General features: G+C 45.2%; 1 protein-coding gene across 5 annotated transcripts in view; it reads left to right on the top strand.

Annotated features, from left to right (window-relative positions):
• RIN2 (Ras and Rab interactor 2) overlaps nucleotides 1-20,279 on the top strand; it is a 211,035-nt gene that overhangs the window by 10,917 nt on the left and 179,839 nt on the right. For all 5 annotated transcript variants that reach the window (XM_025264175.3, XM_025264172.3, XM_044927992.2 and 2 more), the window contains exon 2: nucleotides 18,721-18,830. The gene's annotated coding sequence lies outside the window, so the exon portion shown is untranslated. The remainder of the gene's footprint in view (nucleotides 1-18,720; nucleotides 18,831-20,279) is intronic.

The raw sequence follows: 20,279 nt of genomic DNA, 5'->3' as shown, positions 1-20,279 counted from the left end.
TGTTGAAGCTGAAACTCCAATACTTTGGTCACCTGATGTAAAGAGCTGACTCATTTGAAAAGACCCTAATGCTGGGAAAGATTGAAGACAGGAGGAGAAGGGGATGACAGAGGATGAGATGGTTGGATGGCATCACCAACTCAATGGACATGAGTTTGGGTAAACTCTGGGATTTGGTGATGAACAGGGAAGCCTGGCGTGCTGCAGTTCGTGGAGTTGCAAAGAGTCTGACATGACTGAGCGACTGAACTGGACTGTACCATTTTTTCTAGATTCCAGACATATTCTCTAATATATGATATTTATTTTTCTCTTTCTGACTTACTTAACTCTGTATGATAGACTCTAGGTCCAACCACATTTCTACAGATGACCGAATTTCATTCCTTTCTATGACTGAGTAATATTCCGTTGTGTATATATACCACATCTTTATCCATTCATCTGTTGTGGACATTTAGATTGCTTCCATGTCCTGGCTCTTATAAATAGTGCTGCAAAGAACATTGGGGTACATGTGTCTTTTTGAATTACATTTTTTCTCTAAGTATATGCCCAGGAGTGGGACATACAGTAGTTCTTATTTTCAGTTTTTTGAGAAATCTGCATACTGTTCTCCATAGGGCTTGCACCAATTCACGTTCTCACCAGCAGTATAGGAGGACTCCCTTTTTTCCACATCGTCTCTAGCAGGTACTTACCTCAACTTTGTTGACTTAAACAGTTAAGGCACGAAGATTCTTGAAGGCTTGGGCACGGTGACTAAAGAGGCCGAATATCCCTTTGAGCTAAAAATAAAATCTTGCCTGTTGTGAGGCAGCCTTCCAGTTTCTGTAGGAGCCACCCCTCTCTCAGCAGCACCAGCCCAGGGCGCTGAGGCTCAGGCCATGAAGTCAGGAAGAACATGAGCCATGAAAGCGCTTTCTCTTCTTTCTTTTCCTCAAACCTGGAACAAGTTTCTGCAAGAGAGATTTTTTTTCTTAAGTGCATGTAACGCTCAAATTAAGATAGAGATTAAAGTCATTGGACCATCAAAAAAGCAAGAGAGTTCCAGAAAACATCTACTTCTGCTTTATTGACTACGCCAAAACCTTTGACTATGTGAATCACAATAAACTGTGGAAAATTCTGAAAGAGATGGGAATACCAGACCACCTGACCTGCCTCTTGAGAAATCTGTATGCAGGTCAGGAAGCAACAGTTAGAACTGGACATGGAACAACAGACTGGTTCCCAGTAGGAAAAGGAGTACATCAAGGCTGTATATTGTCACCCTGCTTATTTAACTTATATGCAGAGTACATCATAAGAAACACTGGACTGGAAGAAGCACAAGCTGGAATCAAGATTGCCGGGAGAAATATCAATAACTTCAGATATGCAGATGACACCACCTTTATGGCAGAAAGTGAAGAAGAACTAAAAAGCCTCTTGATGAAAGTGAAAGAGGAGAGTGAAAAAGTTGGTTTAAAGCTCAACATTCAGAAAACTAAGATCATGGCATCCGGTCCCATCACTTCATGGCAAATAGATGGGGAAACAATAGAAACAGTGAGAGACTTGGCTTTCTTGGGCTCCAAAAATCACTGCAGATGATGATTGCAGCCATGAAATTAAAAGACACTTGCTCCTTGGAAGAAAAGCTATGACCAACCTAGACAGCATATTAAAAAACATTACTTTGCCAACAAAGGTCCATCTAGTCAAAACTATGGTTTTTCCAGTAGTCATGTATGGATGTGAGAGTTGGACTATAAAGAAAGCTGAGCACTGAAGCAATTGATGCTTTTGAGCTGTGGTGTTGGAGAAGACTGTTGAGAGTCTCTTGAACTGCAAGTAGATCCAACCAGTCCATCCTAAAGGAAATCAACCCTGAATATTCATTGGAAGGATGGATGCTGAAGCTGAAACTCCAGTACTTTGGCCACCTGATGTGAAAAGCTGACTCATTTGAAAAGACCCTGATGCTGGGAAAGATTGAAGGCAGGAGGAGAAGGGGATGACAGAGGATGAGATGGTTGGATGGTATCACCGACTCAATGGACATGAGTTTGAGCAAGCTCCAGGAGTTGGTAATGGACAGGAAAGCCTGGCATGCTGCAGTCCATGGGGCTGCAAAGAGTCAGACATGACTGAGTGATTGAACTTAACTGAAAGACATTGGGATATTTGAATGCAGCCTCCAGAAAGACTTGAGCGATAGGCTGAGGGATAAAGATGCTTAAAGCTAATAAAGGCTCCCAACCCTGAAGAGTTGCTTCACTTCTAAAGAAGACGCTCTCCTGCACACACCAGGAACCATAAGCTTTCAACCCACATATGTGACTGGAGGGGCCAGGCAGGACCAGTACATAATTTGCAAGGCTCCAGGCAAAATGAAAAATCCATGGACAGAGGAGCCTGGTAGGCTACAGTCCATGGGGTCACAAAGAGTCGGACACGACTGAACGACTTCAGTTAGGCAAAATGAAAATGGGGGCCCCTGGTCAAAAATTATTATTAATTTCAAGAAGGTGTCGCAGAGCATTAAACCAAGAGTGGGGCCTTCCTGAATGCAGGGTCATGTGACCACGGAGCACGCCGTGGGCTACAGGAGATACGAGCTTCCACTGACAAGGGCTTCAAGATCCCAACTGATGGTCACACCAGCCAGGGTCACCGAACGCCTTACTTCATCTCAATGCATGAGATGGTTGCTTCATGTATTGTTCCTGTGGGACACAGCAAGTGATTTTATTTTCCCTCTTTTTTCAGATCACAGACCCAAGGCACAGAAAGGTTAAGTAACTTGTGTGTGATCACACAGCACAAAAGTGGGGAAGCCAAAATACAAACCAGGTCTGTCAAATGCCAGGACCTATACTCTTAGCAGCATCCTATCACATCCCCAGAGCATCTTTTAGTGAAAATACTGAGATATATTAGATTTCTGGGGGCTGCCGTGACTCCCTCTGAAGGTGCCAAGGATGGTACAGTCTGGATTCCTCTCCTACCTTCTGGTGCCCTCGGGCAGTTCTCAGCCTGCAGACACAGGGCTCCAGTCTCCGCTCCCACCCTCCCACAGAGTCCTTTCTCCGGGTCTGCACATGGTCCTCTCTTTGCATGTGTGTGTTCACATTTCCCTTTTTTATAAGGACCCCAGTCATATTGGATTAGGGACCATCCAAAGACCTCATCTTAAGCTGATGAAATCTGCATGGACCCTATTTCCAAATAAAGGGCATGTTCAATGTGGTGTTGGGATCAGGTCTCTCGCTGATCTTTCTGGAGGGGTATCATTCAACTGATAGCAGGATGTAAAGTTGGAAACTGATCAAATGAGCAGGAAGTGTGACCAGCTCACATGGTCAAAAGTAGAGTCGGGTATTCTCAGTGGTGAGTGGTTACTCTGTGGTCAAAGTGCCTGATAGGAATTGCCTCTCTCCTGCCCTCCTGCCTCATTCTCAGGGCAGGGAGTTCTCAGCACCCTCCCAACAGTGGATGGAAGCTGAGAATGGGAGGAGAAGTGTTAAAGAAACTACAGGCAGACTGCTGTCTTGACTGCTGGTTTGGAGATGTGCTGGCCATTAAACCACCACAGTGGTTTCAGCAATCGCCATGGCGCTAGGTCTCTGGAGAGGCTGACCCTTAATGAACCACCCGCTTCTCATTCTGCTGACTCAGGATAGGTAGAGACCAAATGACTTGACTGGGGAAATGAGTAGTAAAACTTTCAGATCCCTAAATAGTGCAGTGATGCTGATCACAGCCTATTAAAAATATAAAAATTTAGCTTCGTACAAAACTCACGGACCTGCCATTGCTTTCCCCCTGACCAACACCGTGACTTTGGCAGTTCCTTTGTTGGAACCCTGGGGTTCTGTCCCATGGACCCACTGCTGTCTTGCCAGGGCAGGAGTTGGGGATCTCTGCAGATATCTACTCTTTATCCCCCGAGAAGACTGGTGCGGGCAGAACTCAGGTTTCTGAACTCATCTTGCATCTGAACCGGCTCCAGCATCCCTTGCCCCTCCCTCCCTGCCCCCCTGAGCCGGGCACTGAAGAGAGCACTGAGCCAGGAGAGAGCCTTGGGATTGTTCAAGAAGATGGGTGACGACACTCACCGTCAGTGGAATCAACCCTGACTTGTGTTTCCAGAGGAAGTCAGACAGGAATGTGCTCTGGGCACATTGTATTTTTCTTGGAGCAACATGTGATAAAAGTGATATTTTTTCAAGTAGAGGAGTGGGGAAAAGATCAAGAAGCCCAAGATTGCAGAAGATGGAGAGGAATATTTAGACGGAAAAAGCCGTTACCCACCCCCCACCCCAGGTCTGCTGCCACCGTGGCGTGTGAAGGAATTGGAAGTGCCCAGAGAAAAGCATTCCTGTCCTAGAAAAGAGGTTAGAAGGTAGTGAAACCCTTGCATTCTTTCAAAGCGCTATTGAGTACCATGGGTCAGGCCCTGAAATGAACCGGTGTGGTACCCATTTTGTGTTACTCTGAGTCTTCCTGGCCATCACCCCAGTCCAGGTCATCTTCATATCTTGTGAGGAGGAGGATGTTATTGTTGCCCTCTATCTGCTGGTTCTGCATTTGTGGATTTAACCAATTGTGGATTGAAAACATTAAAAAAAAAAATTCCAGAAGCTCCCCCAAAACAAAAACTTGAATTTGCTGTACCAGCAACTATTTGGGCTTCCCAGGTGGCGCCAGTGTCAAGAACCTGCCTGCCACTGCTAATGCAGAAGACGTGAGAGGTTTGGGTTCAATCCCTGGGTGGGAAAGATCCCCTGGAGAAGGAAATGGCAGCCCACTCCAGTATTCTTGCCTGGAAAATCCTATGGACAGAGGAGCCTGGCAGGCTACAGTCCATGGGGTCGTAAAGAATTGGACACAACTGAAGCGACTTAGCACACAGCAACTGTTTTGTAGCATTTGCCTTGTATTTATAACTGTTTGCCTTATATTAGCTATCATAAGTAACCTGGAGATGACTGAAAGTATATGGGACGGGGGACTTCCTTGGCGGTCCAGTGGTTGGGAATCTGCCTTCCAATGCAGGGGGTACAGGTTTGATGCCTGGTCATGGAACTAAGATCCCAGAAGCCTCCGTGTGCCTCATCAAAGTGCAGTAAACGCATAGGCTGAAAATGTTTCAGCTCAAGGGATGATGCTGGTTCATTTCTCTTAGCTGCTTGTCTTCCCAGCAGACAGAGCCCCTTGGGTAGTTGGGACTCAGGACTTTCACGTGTGGCGCCCTCTAACATAGGGTTCAGTGTTTCCGAGTCTGATGGAGAAAGGCTGAAGACTTCTCCACTGAGACTGAAGAAACCACTTGATTTTGGCAGGAGCCTGTCGATAGAGTCCTGAGGCTGACCATACTGGGAGTCCTGACTGACCTTTTCTGAGTCTGCACAGTCCATGTGCTGTCTTATCAGGTCTGCTCCTGCCAGTCCTAAAGATGAGTAGTCTTCTTATACCCATTTGACATGGGGAAGACGGAGGCTTGGACCGCACCAGTGACCTGACTTGCTCAAGGTCAACCTGATCAGGGCTGGACAGCATGCCCCCAGGTGCCATCCATGGACAGAGCCTGATTCTCAAGAGTCAGCAGGCTGAGGAACTTTCTGTCTCATGATGGAGGGTGTGGGTGGGTGTGGGACTCAGTGCCTCCAGGAGCCTGTGACCCCTGACCACCGCCCCCACCATTGTCTGATCCTCCCCCTCCCCATGGCTGTAGAAAAATACCCAGGAAATCTAGTTGCACAATCTCCTCTGAAACAGAAATACACAAATATTTTTGTGATGTTTATGGTTCATTAAACAGTTTCCTAGGTATCCTCAAGCCTCCATGCTTTCTGTGCCCTAAAGGCTATCATTAATTTTTTTGCAGCGAGTTGATGAAATAGGAAAGGGAGTGAAGGGAGGGTTTGGGGTTTTTTTGTTTATTCATTCTGTTTGCATGCAGAGCCTATAAAAGGACTGAGGATGCAGGTAGAGGCTGTGGAAATTCTGTTGAAGCTGGTCAGGGAAGGACACTGATGACGAGGGGGCTGGAGATCTAACTGAGCTATACCTGCAGGAGTGGGGCTGACCCCCACACTGGTGGCCAGGTTCACACACCTGCTTCCCTTCGAAGCCCAGGGAACTCCTCCCCATTCCCACCTCGCCTGGCGCCCGCTGCCTTGGCTTGCTGCTCGCCTGTCTGCTGGGTCTCTGCCCCAGTGCAGAGCCAGGGTGCGGTAGCCCAGTGTCACCGAGGAAAGGTGGTTTGAAACCTGAGCTCTGCTGTCTTCACACGTTTTTTTCTTCTGCACACGAAATTTTAAATCCTGCATTCCAGTTACCTTAAAATGACACTATAGGGATTAAAGAGGCTTTTATAAATTGTCGGCTAGATGGCACACCACTCCAGTACTCTTGCCTGGAAAAATCCCATGGACGGAGGAGCCTAGTAGGCTGCAGTCCATGGGGTCGCAAAGAGTTGAACACGACTGAGCGACTTCACTTTCACTTTTCACTTTCATGCATTGGAGAAGGAAATGGCAACCCACTCCAGTGTTCTTGTCTGGAGAATCCCAGGGACGGGGGAGGCTAGTGGGCTGCCGTCTATGGGGTTGCACAGAGTCGGACACGACTGAAGGGACTTAGCAGCAGCAGCAGCAGATATGAAACTGCAGCATCTTGACTCACAGCAGGAACATTTGCCAATATTTTTCTCTAACTTTGCGTTTGTGTCCAGCTGAAAATCAACCTTCTTTGTGATGGGGGATTCCTATTCACACGAAATCTTCCGTGGCCCTGGTGCAGTTGTCATTCCACAGGGACTTCAGAATACTGTGAATAAACAAAGAAAATGCTCAGGGAGAGCAAGGCCTTGCTTTGTGACATCCCTAGGCTTTTACTTTTTTTTTTTAAGTCAGATTTCACTCTTAAAAACAGACAAAAACATAATTGAATATTGGGAGGCTTGGAATCTCTGATTACAAGTGACATGTGCTACAATCCAGTCTTACGGGCTATTATTTTCCTCCAAATCGAATGAAATTCCCAGAAAGGCAAATAATACTATAGAAGCTATATTTTCAATGAAAAGAAAAAAATCATGTCTCTGAGATGTTGCTGAGTAGATTTTTATTTTGGGGGGAGGAAAATGAAGTCTCCTTTGAGACTTTATTTTCTAAGGAGACAACTTTAGAAATGCAAGGGGTATTACTGCCCTGGGCATTTACAAATTTGTGCCTTATCTACATGAATGTGCTTCCCTGAGAGGTGTTGTAAAACAGGTGCAGTATTGGTATTCAGACAAGATGGTAAATTAAATTTTGTGAGCATTTATATAGACAAAGAACTTCAGATAACAAAAGACCCCCAAATTGTTGACTCATAGCACCTAACTTTCAGAAGGGGAAACTGAGTCCTAGAAAAGTTAACTTATGTGCCCAAGTTTTTACAACTCACACACTCCACATTTGATGCCCTGTGGGCCATTTCTTTAGATGTTTCTGGCGTGTGTGTGTGTGTGTGTGTGTGCGCACTCAGTTGCTCAATCATGTCTGATCCCTTGTGACTCCATGGACTATAGCCCACCAGGCTCCTCTGTCTATAGAATTTCTCAGGTGAGAATACTGGAGTGGGTTGCCATTTCCTCTTCCCCGGGATCTTCCGGATCCAGGGTTTGAACTTGAGGCTCCTGCATCGGCAGGCAGATTCTTTGCCACTGAGCCACCTGGGAAGCCCGTTGCTGGGATGGATAACAGTTATGTTTTATTTTAATCTCACATCATTGGTTGCTTTTTTCTCCTCTTTCTGGAGAGAAAACAGTCTAATCTAGAAGGAAAAGCATTTCATGTTTTTTGTTTTTATGAGATATGCGATTTTGTAAATTGTACTTTTAAGACTGACTTATTTTTGGCCATTTGGTGTTTTGTTTCGAAAGTTTGTTGCTTCTGGTCTGTTGGCTACTTTAATTTCAAACTGATCTTTTTCTAATTTTTTTCAAATTAAATAACAACAACAACAAAAATGCTCCCTTTGCTCTTGAAATCACAGAGGACAATGTTACATTTAAAAAGCCTGAGAATAGCAGTGATCCCAGAGGAGCTGGATTCAGGGAATGAAAAGAAATAGTTTTGCTCCTAGATGTCATTTTTTGGTTTTTCCAAGGGTGGTTATGATTAAAAAAAAAAAAAAGTCTGAGTTGAATAGAGTTTTTCTGATGAGAATTTTTGAAAAAGCTGTGATTAAAAGAAAAACAGGTCCCACTGTGCTGGAAACTTTATGGACGTCACTCCATTCAGGGACTGAACAGTGTTGTGAGAGCAGTGCCTTGATTGCATTTTACAGGCAAGTAAACACAGGCTCTGAGAAGTTAAGTGAGCTTGTCCCAAGTCACAGAGTTAGTAAGTGGGGTTTGAAACCGGGGGAGGACTTCCTGTGAGTAATGAGATAAACACTCAAGTCCAGCCAGGCGTCTCTGAGCCCATCCCTGTCAGGAGCACTGGGCAGAGACAGCAGAGAAAATCTGGAGGAAAGGACAGGACTCTCGGGAGTGTGGGGTGACCCAAACCAGACAACATCACCCCTAGACCTGTTCTGGGTGGAAATATTGGAATGCATGTGGGACCCGAGGCTTCAAAACAGAAGGAAGGGAACCCTGAAAGGTCATTGCCTCTTGTAGATGATGTGTAGCAAGTACAGCTAATGGGGTAAAATTGGAGGAGTCCTCCAGAGATTAAAAAAAAAGAGTATTGTAATAGCAGAATCCCCCTCGCCCATAAGTGCTCTCTGCAGTAAAGAAAGTGCACTTCACCAAGTCAACAGCAGAGGGCGCATGGGACTCGAGAAACCTCGTTAGCCACCCGAGGCCCTTGTCTGTATCTGCTCACTGCTGGTCCAGGAAAGAAAATCCATTACAAAAAGAACAGAATGTGGCAGGCAATGCACGCGCAGAGCTGCAATCAGAAGAAAACAGTTTGGGAATCAAAACACTTCAGGGGATAAATGTTCACCCGTCTCTAAACACATCTGGTGGTGGTGGTTTAGTCGCCAAGTTGTGTTCGACTCTTGCGACCCCTTAGACCGTAGCCTGCCAGGCTTCTCTGTCCATGGGCTTCTCCAGGCAAGAATACTGGAGTGGGTTGCCATTTCCTTCTCCATAAACACATCTACACACCCCAAAACAGAAGATAATAGCAAACAGCCTTCCAACATTATTAAATATCCTGAGATAAGCATTTTCTTTTAATAAATTCTTGATTCAAGGCTGTCATACATATAGATTTGTCACATATATGTTTATATATGTCAACCTTGAATCGAAGATATTTTTAAAAATCAGAGCTAAAATGGACAAAACCCAGGAAAATGTGAAATGAGAGTTGGCTGAACCTAGAAGAAATAAACTTCAGCTTCCATGAATGGACTTGTGTTGGGATGTCCATGGGACCATCCCTTCCAGAGGGAGCAGAGTGACCGGTCACCTGGCTCCTACTTTGCTGTACTTTCTTTCCTAAACCGCAGCCCAAGGCAAATATTCCTTGCCCACAGCTGTACTTACTGCCTCTTCCAAGGAGAAACAGTTTATAAGGCTAGTCTTGGTGATGGTTTTTACTTTCCAAGTTCTCTATTTAAAAAGGACTCTAAGAATTACCCATACACTTTCCTAGGGTGGCTGAAGTGGTATTTGTTAAGTAGATAAAACTTGCCAAGGAGAGTGCCATCTCCATTGATAATATGTCAGAATTTCAGAGATATAGAACTTCAGAGACGTTTCCAAATTGCTTTGAGCGACCACAAGTTGGGCTCTATTTTATAGTTCACAAAGTGCTTTCCAAGTGTTATATTCTTTAAAGTTGCATTTGCTGCTCTTGTTGTTCAGTTGCTCAGTTGTGTCCGACTCTCTGTGACCTCATGGACTGCAGCCGCCAGACTTCCCTGTCCTTCACCATCTCCAGGAGTTTACTAAAACTTACATCCATTGAGTTGGTGATGCCATGCAACCAACTCATCCTCTGTCATCCCCTTCTCTTCCTGCCTTCACTCTTTCCCAGAATAAGGGTCTTTTCTAATGAGTCAGCTCTTCGCATCAGGTGACCAAAGTATTGGAGCTTAAATTAATGTTGCATATAGGCTAAAAAAAAAAAAAAAAAACCCACAGATTTGATGCTTTCTTCCCCTCCTCTGTGTTACAAACAGCTTAGAAATGCTTTGTCTTATTTACCTAGAAAACAAGACTGTCCATGGCTTCCTTAAATGAGACATCTGCTGTACGAGCTAACTGTAGGCTGGGGGACACTGTATTTTTCTAAAGACAGACACACCACCATCACCATTGTGCCTGTTTTTTTTGTCCTCCCACCCCATTCAGGGGTGAACTCTACTCTATTCCCTTTGCATCTGGCTAGGTTTGAGTCTGGAGAAGGTAATGGCACCCCACTCCAGTACTCTTGCCTGGAAAATCCCATGGATGGAGGAGCCTGGTAGGCTGCAGTCCATGGGGTCGCTAGGAGTCGGACACAACTGAGCGACTTCACTTTCACTTTTCACTTTCATGTATTGGAGAAGGAAATGGCAACCCACTCCAGTGTTCTTGCCTGGAGAATCCAGGGATGGGGGAGCCTGGTGGGCTGCCGTCTCTGGGGTCGCACAGAGTCGGACACGACTGAAGTGACTTAGCAGCAGCAGCAGCAGCAGCAGCAGCAGCAGGTTTGAGTCTCACTTGTAACCAGTAGAATGTGGCAGAAATAACACTGTATTACCTTAGGGGATGAGCCCTACCTGAATTCCAGACCCTCGGAAACCAGATGATAAAATGCTGGTTGTTTTCAGCCACCAAGTCTTGTGTGATTTGTTATGCAGTGATGGATATCCAGAATGAGTAGAGTGTCAGAAGAAAGGACTGTGTTAGAGGAGGAGTAACTAGCCTTATACCTTGTGTATGGGTGGGTGTATGTCTGTTGCTGTGTCACGTCCGACTCTGCGGTGCTATGGACTGCAGCCCGCCACACTCCTCTGTCCATGGAATTTTGCAGGAGAGAATACTGGAGTGGGTTGTCATTCCCTTCTCCAGGGGATCTTCTCAACCCAGGGATTGAGTCCATGTATCTTACATCTCCTGCATTGGCAGGTGGGTTCTTTACTACTAGCGCCTTTTTCAGTAGTTTTGTTTTGGAAGATTTTTAAAGAGGACATTAATAGCCCAGAACATGTCTCTTTTAAGAAGAATTAGTTTGCTCTCTAAATGTACCTTGTAAACTAGCCTTTCTACTGGAAAAGAACTGAGTTATCCTCAGGTGGTTTTCCTCTTTGTAGTTTTAGATCTTTAAATATCTACTGCTTTTTGCAAAAGTAAGTAACACGAGACTTCTTGGGAGAATTGTTTACCTTGTCCTTGAATTCGATAACCCTTATGAATGCAGGAACTGAGAACATGGGTACCAGTCTTAAGCTTTCTGATGAAGCCCAAGGTTGGGCGGCTCCTGCATTGGCTGCATGGTGAACAAATTGTCTAATATCCTGGGTCGCAATAGAGAGAAGTGACTTCAAAGAGAGGGCTGGGATGAGATTTTATTCCTAATTGTGCAGTCCACCCCTTGCCCTCCAGAAACTCAGACCAAATCATCCAAAAGTGAAATAATCATAGACCCATGGAAACAGCCTAAATGTCCATCAACAGACAAATGGATAAAGAAGATGTGGTGCATATATAAATGGAATATTCAGTTCAGTTCAGTCGCTCAGTTGTGTCCGACTCTTTGCAACCCCATGAATTGCAGCATGCCAGGCCTCCCTGTCCATCACCAACTCCCGGAGTTCACTCAAACTCACGTCCATTGAGTCGGTGATGCCATCCAGCCATCTTATCCTCTGTTGTCCCTTTCTCCTCCTGCCTCCAATCCCTCCCAGCATCAGAATCTTTTCCGATGAGTCAACTCTTCGCATGAGGTGGCCCAAGTATTGGAGTTTCAGCTTTAGCATCATTCTTTCCAAAGAACACCCAGGACCGATCTCCTTTAGAATGGACTGGTTGGATCTCCTTGCAGTCCAAGGGCATCTCAAGAGTCTTCTCCAACACCACAGTTCAAAAGCATCAATTCTTTGGCACTCAGCCTTCTTCACAGTCCAACTCTCACATCCATACATGACCATTGGGAAAACCATAGCCTTGACTAGATGGCAAAAGGAACAAAATTATTCCATTTGCAGAGACATGGATGGACCTAGAGACTGTCATACGGAGTGAAAGAGAGAAAGAGAAAAGTCAGAAAGAGAAAAGCAAATGTATTACTGCATTTATGTAGAATCTGAAAAAATTAAATACAGACAATCTTGTTTACAAAGCAGAAACAGAGGCATAGATATAGAGAACAAATATATGATACCAAGGGGTAAATGGGGAGGGGGGTATGGTAGGGTGAATTGGAAGAGCGATATTGATGTATTACATTAATATGTATAAAGTAAATAACTAATGATAACTGAATAGCACAGGGAACTCAGTGCTCTGTGGTGACCTAAATGGTAAGGAAATCCCCAAAAGAGGGGATATATGTATACGCAGAAATCATCACTACTTTGTGAACCCACTATACTGTGTTGGAGAAGACTCTTGAGAGTTCCTTGGACTGCAAGAAGATCAAACCAGTCAGTCTGAAAGGAAATAAGTCCTGGATATTCATTGGAAGGACTGATGCTGAAGCTGAAACTCCAATACTTTGGCCACCTGGTGCGAAGAACTGACTCATTTGAAAAGACTCTGATGCTGGGGAAGATTGAAGGCAGGAGGAGACAGGGATGGCAGAAGATGAGATTGTTGGATGGCATCACCGACTCAATGGACATGAGTTTGAGTAAACTCTGGGAGTTGGTGATGGATAGGGAGGCCTGGTGTGCTGCAGTCCATGGGGTCACAAAGAGTTGGACATGACAGAGTGACTGAACTGAACTGAACTGATAATCTAATAAAAAAATTATATTAAAAAAAAAAATGCAACACCCACTCACACCGGCAATTCCTCTCGTCTTAGTAAGGCCAGTGGTCAGGATGCCTGCTTCCCACACAGGAAACTTGACCCCTGGCTTTGTTGATCACAAGGGCGGCTGTGACTGTTCTTCCTTTACTCTTTATCTGTGTGTAGAGATATACACAGATTTGTATATCTGTGGGTTTGCGGGGAGGGGACTTTCTGTCCTGAAACAGAAATACACATTTACTCCTCTTAATTTTTCAACTAGCGCTGGACTTTTCAACTTAGACTCAGCTTATCGAAAGATGTACTAATCCTCTACCCGCCCACACTAGCTGCTTTTCAAGGCTTCTTTGTCCTCTCTGGGGGCCTGTTAGAGCTTCCTCATATACAGCAGCAGTCTTCCATAACAGCTCTCATGTCAGGTAACATCTTGCCTAGTTCAAGGTCGTAGTCCATAGTTCAGGCCTTCATTATTTGCCTTAAGAGGCCCTTCCACCTCCAGCAGCCCACCCTGCAACAGGTTTCAGTAGCTCTGCTGTGTTTACATTGTACAGTGGAAGCCCCCCTCCCCTTGGTCCAGGCCCTTTCCTGGGCTGCCTATCTGCTTCCTTCCCCAGTCCTCCCAGGGCCAACGATGATCCTAATCCTTTGACCTTGGCACATCTGCTTTTGACCAAGTGGTTTTCTCTAAAATGCCTCTCTTCCTGCCCCCTCATTGAAACTGCCCTCATCTTCTGCATCCCTTTGAGATCGCCACATTTCAAAACAGGACCCTGTTTGTGTGCCTGCAGTGTCCAGCTGAGACCCTGAGCAAAATCCAGCAAATGAATAAACAATATCCATAACAAAATAAACAAATATCCATAAAATGAATAAACAAATGTTCTTACTGGCCCCTTTCCTTAACTGGCAGGACAGAAAAAAAAATGCTTACAGAATTATCACGGATATATATGCATTCCTAGACCTGCTGGTCATTTCTGAAGATGAGAGAATGTTTCCAAAACAATGAACCTATTTGAGAAGATTATTCAAAACAATCTTGTTGATCTTATTTAATTTAATCTTACATATTTAAGCAAAGATCAAAGAATCTAATTTAGTGAGTTAGTACAGTGGGAAGGTTTAGATCATCAAAGGGCAACAGAATTCTTGGCTTATCCTTTGCAAGAATACATATCAGAATAAAATGATCCACAGAAGAGAAGGTGTGTCCCGTCTTTGGATATTTTTCCACGGAAGTGAGAAAAATTTCATGAAGTCATGGCAAGCTGGCTTCTGAGGGAAAAACTGAGATCATTGCATAAGGAAAGTTAAGCAGTAAGTCTGTTTTAAAGCAATTGGAAACATCTAAAATTTCTCCATTACACAAAAGTCTTTGGAAAGGGAATAGAAAATAACAAATTTGAATCCTTGTTTTTCATAGGTATTGTAACTTCTAGGGGATATTCATTCTGACTTTTTTTGGGGGTGCCCATTTCTGACAACAAAGTAGCTAAAGGATGAGAGTCTTCTAAACTTACCAGAAATGTTCCTGCTTTGGAAATACCCGTAATTACTCTCCTAATTCCTTGCATTTTTTTCCTTCCCTCCCCCATCAGTTTCTTCTCAGGCAATTTTCTGTGGTCAGGGAGGTAGGGGACAGGATGCCTTCTGGGGACAAGGTTAAGGACAGGGTCAAACTGACAGTGTGAGCTGAAAGAGAAACTGCGAAGGTATTTAGAGGTGGTCCTGCTGGAGGGAACCACAGACACTCAGCTGCTCTCTTTGGCCCCCAGTTTCTTTCTAATTTTTAGTGATTTGAGGTACTTCAGGTCATGATTCTCATTTATTTTTGGCTGTGCCGGGTGCTCATGGATGCACATGGGCTCTCTCTAGTTGCAGCAAGCAAGGGCTACTCTCTAACTACAGTGCGTGGGCTTCTCATCACAGTGGCTTCCCTTGTTGCAGAGCACAGGCTCCAGGTCGCTCCGGCTCAGTAGTCTAGCTTAGTTGTTCTGCTGCCCATAGGATCGTCTCTGACCAGGGATCGAACCCACGTGTCCCTTGCATTGGCAGGTGGATTCTTAACCACTGGACCACCAGGGAAGCCCTGCCCCTAATTTTATTCTGCTTGTCAGCAGTGGGCATCCACATCAATTTCTCTTATTCCCCTTTCACCAGCAAAAGTCTGTAATTTGTAAAAGGTTGTGAGAGGAGGACATTCAAGTATAATATATAATACTCTGTATATTAGTCAAACAGTCACGGAGGCCCCAAAGTGCCATTTTCTGTGAAGACTCAAGCAAGAGCAGAGTTCATCATGGTCTTCAGAGAAAACTGTGTGGATCAGACAAAGTTGAGATTGTAATAGTACAACGTAGTAATTCATGCTGTGGAAATGTATGTAAACTAAGATGTATTAACCAAGTGTAGCGAGGCTTCAAAGGAGTGAAGGAGCATGATACCCGGGACCCCAGAGCAGATGTGGGGAGGGGGTGAGGACCACCAAGGGGGTTAAACGTGGGGACAGTGATGACAAGCCTGGGTTTTGCCATGAGTAGCTCATGGTGCTAAAGTGAAAGTGAAAGTTGATCAGTCATGTCCGACTCTTTGCAACCCCATGGATTTTACAGTCCATGGAATTCTCCAGGCCAAAATTCTGGAGTGGGAAGCCTTTCCCTTCTCCAGAGGATCTTCCCAACCCAGGGATTGAACCTAGGTCTCCTGCTTTGCAGCAGATTGTTTACCAGCTGAGCCACAGGGAAACCCAAGAATACTAGAGTGGGTAGCCTATCCCTCCTCCAGCGGATCTTCCCGGCCCAGGAATCTAACCAGGATCTCCTGCACTGCAGGTGGATTCTTTACCAGCTGAGCTATGAGGGAAGCCCAATCCGACAATACCAGGTCACTTCACTTTGTCCTGCTGTAAATTGAGAATCTGTTGCTAGTCTCTTCATGCAGCTGCTGGGATGGCTTAAGAGCATCAGGGGGATAGTACATGCTGTAGTGCCTGGCGTGTCATCAGTTCTTCATACATGCCAGCCATGACCTGCTCTGTTTTGAGATAGAGCTTAAAAGAAAGCTTGGATTGTAGCAGGAGCTGGCATCAAAGAACAAGGGGTTTTAGGCTAAGCATCCTCCGTGTGTGTGTGTGTGTGTGTGTCTTTGTGTATGTGTGTATTCAGAAGACACCAAATACACCAACTGTATTCTGGTGTGCCAGGAGCCAGGAAGGCCTTGAGGGCTATTCCATAGGGAAATGCTGTCCAATAGAAATGTAGTGGGAGCCACATGTCATTCTAAATTTTCTAGTGGTTATATTAAAAAAATGTTAAGCAGGTTAAATGAATTTTAATAATATATTTTATTTAATTAATTCAGTGTATCAAATATTTCAACATGAGGTCTGTGTAAAAAATTGTTAATGAGGTATTTTACTTTTTTGTACTAAGTCTTCAAAACTTGATGTCTATTTTCTATACATCTCAACTCGGACTCTGCATGGCTTGGGTGATCCATAGCCACGCAGGGCTGGAGGCTGCTCTACTGGATGGCCCGGCCATCAGGGGTCTTCCTCTGATGGCTGTGGCAGTTTGCTTTGTAGCATCCTCTCTAGCCTTTCCTCTAGAGAGAGAGCGATGGCAATGCCTTTCCCTAAGACAATTAAAGAAAAGGAGAGGAAGAAAGGAAAGAAAAAGAGAGGGAGAAAAAATATGCCAGATCACCATCTTTCACAGCTGGCTTGACCCTGAGGTGTCTTTGGGCAGAAAAATTTGGAAGATATGAGCTGGAACATACTTAAACTCTTCCAGGTCATATTCAGAGAGACCCTAGAAATCTTGCAACAAAGTAACCTGTTCTACTCTGTGTAACTCCTCATTTCCCAATTTACTAGGATTATGGAACAATGTTTTCTTTTGACACTTAACTACTGTTGGGACAATCCATTGGCAGCCTGTTCTTTTCAACCTTTTTTTTTTTTTTTTAAGATTCAAGTAACATACTCTTTTTTTTTTTTTTTTTTTGATTGAAGTGTAGGTGATTTACAATGTTATGTTAGTTTCAGGTATACAGCAAAGTGATTCAGTTATACATATTCCTTTTCAGATTCTTTTCTAGTATAGGTTATTACAAGGTATTGAATAGAATACCCTCTGCTGTGCAGTAGGTTCTTGTGGTTTATCTATTTTTATATATAGTAGTGGGTACCTGCTAATCCCAAATTCCTAATTTATGCCTTTCCCCTCCTTTCCCCTTTAGTAACTATTAGTTTGTCCTCTATATTTGTGAATCTGTTTCTCTTTTGTGAGTAAGTTCACTTATATTATGTTTTTAGACTTCACATATAAGTGGTATCAGATGGTGGCTCTCTGTCTGACTTACTTCACTTAGTATGATAATCTCTAGGTCCATCCATGCTGCTGCAGATTTTTCATTCTTTTTTGTGGCTGAGTAATATTCCATTGTCTGTCTGTACCACATCCTTGACTTCCCTGGCAGCTCAGATGGTAAAGGATCTGCCTGGAATGCAGGAGACCAGGGTTTGACTCTGGGTCAGGAAGATCCCCTGGAGAAGGCAATGGCGACCCACTCCAGTATTCCTGCCTGGAAAATTCCATGGACAGAGGAGCCTGGTGGGCTACAGTCCACATCTTCTTTATCCATTTGTTTGTCTGGATATTTAGGTTGCTAAAGGAAACTTGAGCCTTGATTTAGTGTTTATGTTTTGTTTTCTGTTTGTTTGTAAGCAAGATGACTGCATTCATGGACTTACGTAATTCTGTAAAGGCTAGGGTGTTGACAGGACCAAAAAGATACAGGGTCATTTGAGAATTTCATATTGCACTTAGTTTCATCTTCAAATCCTACACTTGCAGATTGCAGGACTCTTTAAATTGTTGCAACAGATGTAATGCAAGAGGTAAAGGAACAAATTGTCACTTGATGGATGGAGAAGACAGAATCCTTGTTTATAGTTACTTTTATTTTTTACCACAGAAGACTATTTGGAGTTTTAGAAATCTGAGCATCAGCATAGGGATATAAACAACATTCTGGTAAGGCAAGTCCCCTGTTCATAACCTGACCAGGAGGTGGGAAAAGGGATCAAAACAGGAAGGAAAGGCTCTTAGCCGTACAGTCTGCCCTCCATCCTGTAAGCCTGCCCTCTGCGTCCTTGGATTCAATTTTGCAAACTTTGGGTCTACAGTAGTTGAATCTGTGGACACAGAACCGCCAATACAGGGCCACTTTCATTCACCTACTACTGCACCCTTTTAATAAGGGACTTAGGCACGGTGTGTTTTGGTATCTGCAGCTCCTGGATCCACCCTGCCCCCCTCCCCAGACACAGAGGATGACTGTGCCTCAGCTTTCAGCAACCCCTCCCAGCCAAGTGATGGGCAAGTCCCTGGGTGGTTTTTGTGGCATTTTAAAAAAATTTTATGTTTGTTTTTGGCTCCACTAGGTCTTCGTTGCTGTTCGGGCTTTTCTCTGGTTTTCATTTGGAAGCTTCTCATTGCCATGACTTCTCTTGTTGCTGAGCTAGGGCTCCAGGGCTCGTGGGCTTCAGTAATTGCAGCTCCCGGGCTCCAGAGCTCAGGCTCAATAGTTGCGGCTCATGGCCTTATTTGCGCAGCAGCACATGGGACCTTCCCAGACCAGGAATTGAACCTGTGTCTCCTGCATTGGCAGGCGGATTCTTTACCACAGAGCCACCAGGGAAGCCCTGTGACATTTAAAAAATGCATACAAGACACTAAACGGCCAACTCCGTGTATTGCAGATGAAGAAAGGACCTGCGGACTTCTGACCTTCCACTGCGGAAGTTACCCGCTAAGCCCTTTCAGGATGGTGAGCAGGTGGAGTCTGGACTGAGAGATGCTGGCGTGAAGGGTAAGTGACAACTAAAGCCTTGTGCCCTGAGGCCCTGGATCCTCTTTTCCAAATTCTTCTGTGCGTGGGGACCTGTGTGCTCTATTGTGGTGTGCTGCTATGGATGGTACCTCTCTCCGAAAGGGTCAGGGAGGATGCCTACCTATTTTCAGGTACCTAAGGGATCCTGTCGTGATGCAGTAAGCAGCGGGGCCAAACCAAGGTCAGGACAGCTCACCGTAAGCGCTCAGAGTAACAGAGCTCCGACTGCGTGGCAGGCTCGGCCCTTCATGGGTTAACTCGTTTCATTCTCATCTCAGAAATGAGAACACCGAAGCTGGCTGATTACTGAGAGTAGACGGTGCTGATGGTGGCCCCGTCCCAACCTAAAAATCTTTTTCCTCTTTCAGGTACATTCCCCACTTGCCTCTCTTCCCATCCCCACTTTTCATCTTTTTTTTTTTTTTTTCATGTAATCATAGATCTCTGTACAAAAGGGATTGAACGTCAGAGGGACATCTGTATAGGTCACTGTGGGGGATCACAGTTTCCCTGGGTCCCTTCAATCTGGGAAGTCTGCTTTCTCCTTTCTGGAATCTGGGTGGGGACTCAGTGACCACCTTTACAGAGAAGGCAGCAGAGGCGACGCTGAGTGACTCTGAAGCCGAGAGCAGCAAAACCAACGTGGCTCCTTGCTGGCTCTCAGGCTCAGGGCAGGCTTGCCGATGAGACCAGCTGCCACGCTGTGAGGCAGCCCAGGCCCTGCGTGTGTGTGTGTGTGTGTGTGTGTGTGTGTGTGTGTGTGTGTGTGCCAGGCCCCACTGATATGTGAGGGAGACTTCAGGTGGCTCCAGCCTCCAGTCTTGAGCTGCTGGGTGGAACTGGGACAAAGTGACTCACCCAAGGCCAGATGACAAGCTGGGATGTGAACCCCCAGGGCTCTCTGATGCCAGGCTTGTGAGATTAACTCTGACCCCAGTGCCCATTCCTTCTGGACCAGGAGCTGCCCTTCAAACACAGCTCTGCTCAGAGAAGGCAGACCGTTTGAAGCAGGCAGACGAGCAAACACGGCTTTGGAGAACTAGATTTACGTACGTATAGTTTGCTGTGACTCTGTTTTCTTAATCTGAATCCTAGCTAAACTCATTGCTCATGCTCAATTGCTGAGTCATGTCTGACTCTTGAAACACCATGGACTGTAGCCCACCAGGCTACTCTGTCCATGGCATTTTCAGGGCAAGAATACTGGAGTGGGTTGCCATTTCCTCCTTTGGGGGATCTTCCCCACCCAGGGATCAAACCTGTGTCTCTTGCATCTCCTGCACTGGCAGGCAGATTCTTTACCACTGCACCACCTGGGAAGCCCTTAGCTAGGCCCTGGGGTCTTGCCTTACAGTCCTCTCATGAGGCTGCCTGCTTCCCCCACCACCACCCCACCAAGAGCTTAGATTCATGGTGTCTGCTCATGTT

This window comes from Bubalus bubalis, chromosome 14, assembly GCF_019923935.1.
Source record: "Bubalus bubalis isolate 160015118507 breed Murrah chromosome 14, NDDB_SH_1, whole genome shotgun sequence".
Taxonomy (NCBI): domain Eukaryota; kingdom Metazoa; phylum Chordata; class Mammalia; order Artiodactyla; family Bovidae; genus Bubalus; species Bubalus bubalis.
The sequence above is the reverse complement of the archived record's forward strand: the minus strand, read 5'-3'. Positions and strand labels throughout refer to the sequence as shown.